The sequence below is a fragment of the Squalius cephalus genome, assembly GCF_949319135.1.
Source record: "Squalius cephalus genome assembly, chromosome: 25".
In the NCBI taxonomy this organism is placed as follows: Eukaryota; Metazoa; Chordata; class Actinopteri; order Cypriniformes; family Leuciscidae; genus Squalius; species Squalius cephalus.
Window position 1 is genome coordinate 9,449,719 of NC_137146.1, and position 7,232 is coordinate 9,456,950.

General features: G+C 36.0%; 1 long non-coding RNA gene across 1 annotated transcript; it reads right to left on the reverse strand.

Annotated features, from left to right (window-relative positions):
- Positions 1 to 2,599: 2,599 nt before the first annotated feature.
- Positions 2,600 to 3,850, reverse strand: LOC307153878. Its single transcript, XR_013820220.1, has 3 exons — positions 3,623 to 3,850; positions 2,858 to 2,968; positions 2,600 to 2,638 (listed from the first exon to the last, which is right to left on the reverse strand). It is a non-coding gene; the product is annotated as an uncharacterized lncRNA (long non-coding RNA).
- Between the last annotated feature and the right edge of the window lie 3,382 nt (positions 3,851 to 7,232).

A 7,232-nucleotide genomic window follows, 5' to 3' on the forward strand; every position in this document is an offset into this window, starting at 1 on the left:
GAAACTCATAAACTCAGTGAAATTATGCTGTTTAAATATAATAAAATCTTGTACTATGTGCAAACACTTAAATCAATTATTGCATTAAGATTGTAATACGTTTTTCTTAGAAGCAGCAAGGCTACATCAGCTGTCTCCTGAAAAAAGATACACACAGTATGATGTATACTGTATATATATTAAGTTATTCATAATTCACTCAATTTATGTTGCATACATTTTTATATATATATTTTTTAAACATACAGGCATCAAATTTGATTTCCAATATTCCAATTTTGTCTTTGCTGAACACTGACACCTGTGGGGGAAAAAATATTTTAAAAATGAGATCAAAATAAGATGCATTCAATGAGGGAACAGATTTTGTGGTCAATAAAACTTCAGTGTTTCTAAAAATGAAACATACCCTGGCTTTTCCTCTAGAAATCTACCTGTCCTCATTTGACTTATACATACATAGTTCAGAAATACAAATCGTTCATCTGCTTTTTTGTTTGCCTGATCAATAATTTCCTTTCTAAGCATATTTACCTCTTCAAATTGATTCTTTTTGACAGGTGAGAGGTCAGGGAAAGCAATTTTCCCTCCCTATTTATCCATCTTTTTCCACAAGGGAAATCAGAGAATTGCTTCGCAATCAATTCTATTGATATGGGATTTCTTTGTGTTTTTGTACCACCTATGAGGTCCAAATCTATCAGGGATGTTTTGAAAGAAAAGTATAAGAAAATCTAAGTGGAGTGAACTGTGAACACGAAAGAGATCCATTCTCTGTATAATGCCATTTGATGCATCTTTGAATCAATGTTTTCCTGATTCTCCTGATTCTATCATAAAATTGCAGTTTGTACAGTATAAAAATCATTAATTCAAGGAAAAGTCCCCATAAAAAGATGCAAACCCAACGTGTGTATATAAATCATCAGAAGATGGTCTTTAAAAGTAAGATCCCCATAAACTGCATGGGTTCCATGGCAACTTTACGAGCAAACTGTGCAGTAAGATTTAGGTTAAAAGTTAAATCACATTAGTTGGAAATAAAAAATAAGAGGGGTCATCGGCATTACACTTCTTCTGATCAGCACTATGAAATGTCATGCACCACAATCTATCCTTCCCTCAGAAAACTACAAAAAGGAAAAGCAGTGAAAAAGCCAGCACCCCCTCTATGCGACGAATGGGACATTTTTGAGCCCTAAATATTTTTCCTAATTAAACATTATTTTATCTTCCACCAAAGGAGCTAGAGATCTGTATATTCTATCCCCTACCCATAAACCTACCCATCACAGAAAACCTTCAGCATTTTTACATTTTCAAAATACATAGTTTAGTATGATACAAGTGGTTTTCCTACACAATTTCCCCACAAAGTCAAAAATGACTGGTGTTAATATCTTTGTAGGAACATTTGGTCCCCATAACATAGGGAATACCAGGACCACACACACACACACACACACACACACACACAATTTCCACAAAAATATTAAGTACCACGACTGTTTTCACCATTGATCATGTGACAATGAAGACTGGAGTAACGGCTGTCAAAAATTCAACTGTCCGAAATCGCATACTCTCAAGTAGGTACTTGTTTTGAAAAAGTAATTACTTCGCATTGACATTTCGTCAACATCCGACGCACATGGCACCCTTTAGCGTCAATATGAGACGCAGATAAATATGGGCCAGAAGGCGCCTCCTAGCGGTCTAATCCTAACCCTACACCAGACCTAAACCTACCCATGTATGTATCGCTGCAGCCCGGAGACCTGCAGGTGGGAGGAGCTTACGCCGCAAGTGGGAGGAGCTTATGCCGCAAGTAGGAGGGATTTCAGAAATGTGCAAGTAGGAGGAGTTTACGCCGCAAGTGGGAGGAGCTTATGCGGAAATCCCCAAGCTGTCATTGCCGAGGACGGCGGTGAATGAGTATGGCAGGAAGTAAAAAAAAAAAAAAAAAGTATGGCAGGAAGTAGCGACAGTAATGAAAATAAACGATAAAATATTACATTCCTCATCATGGTCTGATTTCTTACAACTTTGTTATTATTGTGTGTGTCCAATACCACTCACTGTCAATGATGAAGTCACGTCTTTACACCTTTTACCATACTTAAAGTGATGGTGTTTTAAATTCATCAGGCTGTAGGCCTTATTCAAGCATATTTCTGAATATTAGATATATCTTCTACAATTCTACAGTATCAAGTAAATGAACATATTAAAATGTGATGCAATTGGACTCAGTGAAGTGAATGTGTAAAATACATGAAAAACATTTGGCTAATGTAAAAAAACAAAGTTACCATCCATCTTTACTGCATAATGTTTTTTAAATAGCATAATGAAATAATGTTCTTCTGAACGTGTTACACATACATTACATTTAAATCTCAGGGTGGATAAATTATTTTTTTCAATGAATAAAATCATATAGGCTACAGGTCACTCAGAATTGATTGCAAAAGTGTTTATTTGATTTGATTATTTTTAGTCTTTTTTTGTTATTTGTAAGGACACTATATCAGCTCATTAGAACTGATCTGCATGCAGTGAAAACTGCAAAATCCAGGGTGGAAGGTTTCTGAATATATGCCCTGGAGCTCGCCTCGCTTTCCCTTCCCAGCATAACCTGGTGGATACACAAGAAGCACAATAAGAACTAGGGTTTATAGTTGACATTGAACATTTACAAACATTAAGAATAATTTCTCAGCTCTGTAGGTCCAAGGCCATGCAAATGAATGGTGTCCAGAACTTTTAAACTCCAAGGGATGACATAAGTAAATTAGATTTTTAGTTTTCCTTTAGACTAACTAGTTTATTCATCACCAATTTACACAAAACGTACCAGGTGTGCAGCATTTGTACTCAAACCCACACTCCAAACAAGTGGAGATTGAGTACATCCTGCAGAAGAGCTGTTTGTAGTGAGACGACTTATTTTTCCAGCATGCAACACCTGAGGTGAAAAAAAAATATGAACATAACATTTAACATTATCAATGATGTTCTTGTTATGCATTTTATTTTTTAATGTCAATATTTACTTTCTAGCCATAAGAAGCACAATAACATGCATTTCACATTTATTGCACTGATTGTTATGAGTAATACATTTTATAAAATAATTATGATATTAAAACAAATGTTTCAATTACATTACATTACATTGTGGATTACGCAGAAAAAAGCATAACTGCAATGAAAACAAGTTTTAAAAGAATTGCATGCATTGTACAATTAAGTTAGGAGTTGTATTCTAATGTCAAATCCATTTACAAAATGTTTAAGACATTTACAATTTGAAAATCAATGCAGTCCTAAAACGTACAAAAATTACACTGCCACAATACCTTATTTTGGTCTTCAGAATCCATAATCTGGAGAGTAAATTGTAGAAATGGAATGCAGAAAAGATCTTGTCATGCACGTTACAGATTTTGTAATTTGTGTGCTACTAAAAAACTACAGAAATTTATTTGGATACACTTTACCCTTATTCTTTTTTTAATACATCAAGACTAAAAACAGTGTACAAACGCCATTATGAAATGGTCTTTTTCAGAACTTATAATGCTTTTTCACAAAACTAAAAACTGTACAACAAGCTTACCCCTTCATCTCAACGGCACGCTGACATGTGAAAGCGGTTTTCTTCTTTGTTTTCTGATGGATCGCAACAAAACTTACACATTACCGCCACCAACTGTGGAGCATAAACCAATAGCTACTACAACACAGGTGATACTAAATAAACCAATCAAAATCCTCTGGAAGTTTGTACAGCCCACTTGCGGCTAAAGCTCCACCCACTTGCTGCTAACCCACCCATTTGCAGCTGGCTCCGACCTCCGTTTATATACTCAACCTACCCATAATCTGCGTCTCATATTGACGCTAAAGGGTGCCATGTGCGTCGGATGTTGACGAAATGTCAAAAGCGTCAGTATATGACGCCCTAGGATGAGAATGCGTTGCGTATGAATGTAATCTGTCATTGTCATGTGACCTACCAGTGTCAGTTACTTTGCTTCACTGCCATTCACAAATCCTCTCCCGTGGCCTCATGGGATAGTAAAGTGTCCATCGTATCCACACCTCGTCGGAAGAAGTAGGTCATCCGGGAACTTTTTGCCTACTCTTTTATGAGTACTGTGGATTCAGACATACTTCTTTTGTCACAAACTGCTTTTCGCCTATAGGGAAGTATGTGATTTCGGATGCAGGCCTGCAGCCTATGTCCCTTTAATAACTCTCAAAGCACATATCAGTCAGCATTACCGCTAAACATCTAAGCCTGATCAAGATCTAAAGGGCCAATGCTCATCAGTTCAGCTGTACAAAGTGAGTTTGAATTAACCAATGACACGGTAGGGGTGAAAAGTAGGGTATTAATTTAGGATACGTTTTCATCTTTTGTCCGTACCTGTCATCTCTGAAAAGAAACAACAAATCTCCTAGCCAAAACATTTTTTCTAATAAGGTTAGGATGGCAAGGCAACACCATTGCAAAAGAAATCCATCCCTCCAGTGTGCTATCAGCTGGAAGGCTGCAGTTTATTGAATTTGCTCTGTGTGCAGTGCGCCACTCAAGGTCATAATAATGAATTCTGATTAGTTCATATGGGTGGACATGAGGGAGGTGAATAGGTCTCAAGATAGAGTGGGATTTGTTTCATATAGTCTTGCTTAGCTTCTTCTCTCACACATTAACCACACGCATGAACATACATTCATTCAAACACAATCACCCACATGAGCTTCATAGATTTCATTTGATTGTATTCACCATCACACCATAGGGGTCCTAGACTTTCTTGCCGAAATCGAAAGCCTGATAATGAGAGTGATACAAGTATGAGACAATAATAAAATAGCATCCAAACACCTACAGACTCGGATGGACTAAGACTGATCTTGGAGGGGAAACAAACCTGGCTGAAACTGACCCATAAGGTCTCATTCCATATTGGTTAATGTCCAATATTATAGATTTCTTAATTGTTTTTGGTAAATAATATCAGATACTTAATTGTGCATGCTCATTTTTGCCACCATCTAACATTCACTTAAAGTTAATCTTTAAAAAATATAATGAAGTAACACTGAAAATGTAATCTGTAATCTCCAAATGAAGATGTGTATCCATTTTTCATACTGCACATTTTAGTGTTGTGATGCTTGAATTCACTTTAGCATTTACAATGGTTTATTTAAGTTTGTCTTTTATTTATACTTTATTTAAACAATATAGCACTGACTTTTAAAATCAGCGACTAACATGGAAGTAACAACACTATGTCCTTCACTATAAACTTGGTATTCATCAAATCCTGAAAAAAAGGCAGATAACGATTTCCACAAAAATATTAAAGCAGCACATCTGTTTTTAACATTGATATAATGAAAGAAATGTTTCTTGAGCACCAAATCAGCAAATTCGAATGATTTCTGAAGAATACATGAAGATATGACCTTATCATTATCAGCCTGAATTTTAATATCAATACATTTGAAATATTTCTCAGTTCAATCAAAGTGGATCCTAGCCAGTACAGCCTGTCCACAACCTTGAGAAGACTTGCTGCCAAAGGTCAGTGATACAGCCTAAACACCATCTTTCTAAACTGTGTTCCAGTATGCCAATCATCCCATGGGTATTTGCAACAAACCAACAAGCCACGTCTCCCTTTTTTAAGTGCATCGTATGTGTGAATAGTGACTGTCGCAACAAATTTCCATCAACGATGCCTTATGTCTCAAGATGGTCTCTTTCAATAGTCCCACTGTGAATCGTGACAGGGTTACAAAGTACACTAAAATGTCCCTTTGCATGCACAGGCTCAGAATAACAGGGGAGAAAAAGCTGCTTTGTTCTGGAAAACAAGCCACCTTGCAGCACGGCCACGAGAAGGGAGAAAAAAGGAAGATGGAAATCAGCAAAAGAGATTACCTGTAACAAATCAAACAGGAGTAGATGGGATTTCATTACGTTAGGGTTTCAACTAGATATCAAGCAAAAAAAATAATTCAGCAAAGCCATCAGTGTTGGCGATGATAACACCAGAGACTTATTCAGGATTGCACAACAGCCGAAAGCAATAAAGTTCAGTGAAGTCAGAGAAGCTCTGCAAACAAACACATGAACAAGGCTTTGATACAGTCAATAAATGATCTAAAGCTCTAAGGTTTCCAGTACATTGAAGCTTTACTCTACGAGCTATAACTGGTATTTTCCGACCAAGGCTCTGTACACACAAATGGAAAGGACGTCATTTACATTCTAAATACACTGTGCGTTCATGGTCTTATTATGAATAATTCATTGGTGCACATCTTTTATATATATCAAATTTCCTCACCTCTGAAAACGTCACCTCTAAAATGACTTGCATTTTTGGATGACATCAAGCCCTTTAATTTTTTGCCCTTCCCCTCAAACCGCAAGCCATCCCTTACGAAAAATACGTTTATTCAAGTGTTCTATTAGTATACTTCTTTTAAACTAAAAATAAGAAAGTATACTCTCAGTCTACATTTTATATACTTCTCAGAAATATACTTAAAATTGCACTTAAGTGCACTTGACTTACTGAGTGAAAAGTATATTTGGCCTGTACTTGTACTCAATCTTTTGATCGAGATATACTTAAAAGTATAATTAAGTATTCAAAGTATACTTGGCTTGTAGTTGTGTTAACTCTTTTGATCGAGTAGCCTATTAAATATACTTTTTTTTTTACATAGTTTACAGACCCTAGATTTTGTATGTTGATTATACTGTCTGACTCAGAAATACATGACAAGACAGAAGTAAAATGGTCATGAATGTGTTTCATGTTGACTTAAAGGTAGGGTAGGCAATTATTATTTATTTTTTTTAATAAATAAAACGTTTTTTTATACTGGTTGAAACTCTCTTCACATCCTGATAGCAATCAATTATAGAAGTGGTCTAAATATGAAAACATGTACATATATCTTCTGTGGATAAGTCTCAGAACCAAAAAATTTTCATCCAATCGTTGCATTCGATCCGATATTAGAATGCGTTTTGAAGGATCATGTGACACTGAAGACTGGAGTAATGGCGAATATTTGGAAATGAATAGCAAAGGCACTTCTGGAAGCCAGATCGCTGAAAAAAGTCAGCAAACGCTGTTGTCATATTGCTTGTCATGGTTTTGCAGTGAGATTTTTGTTCTCAGTTCCGAAATTTTCCA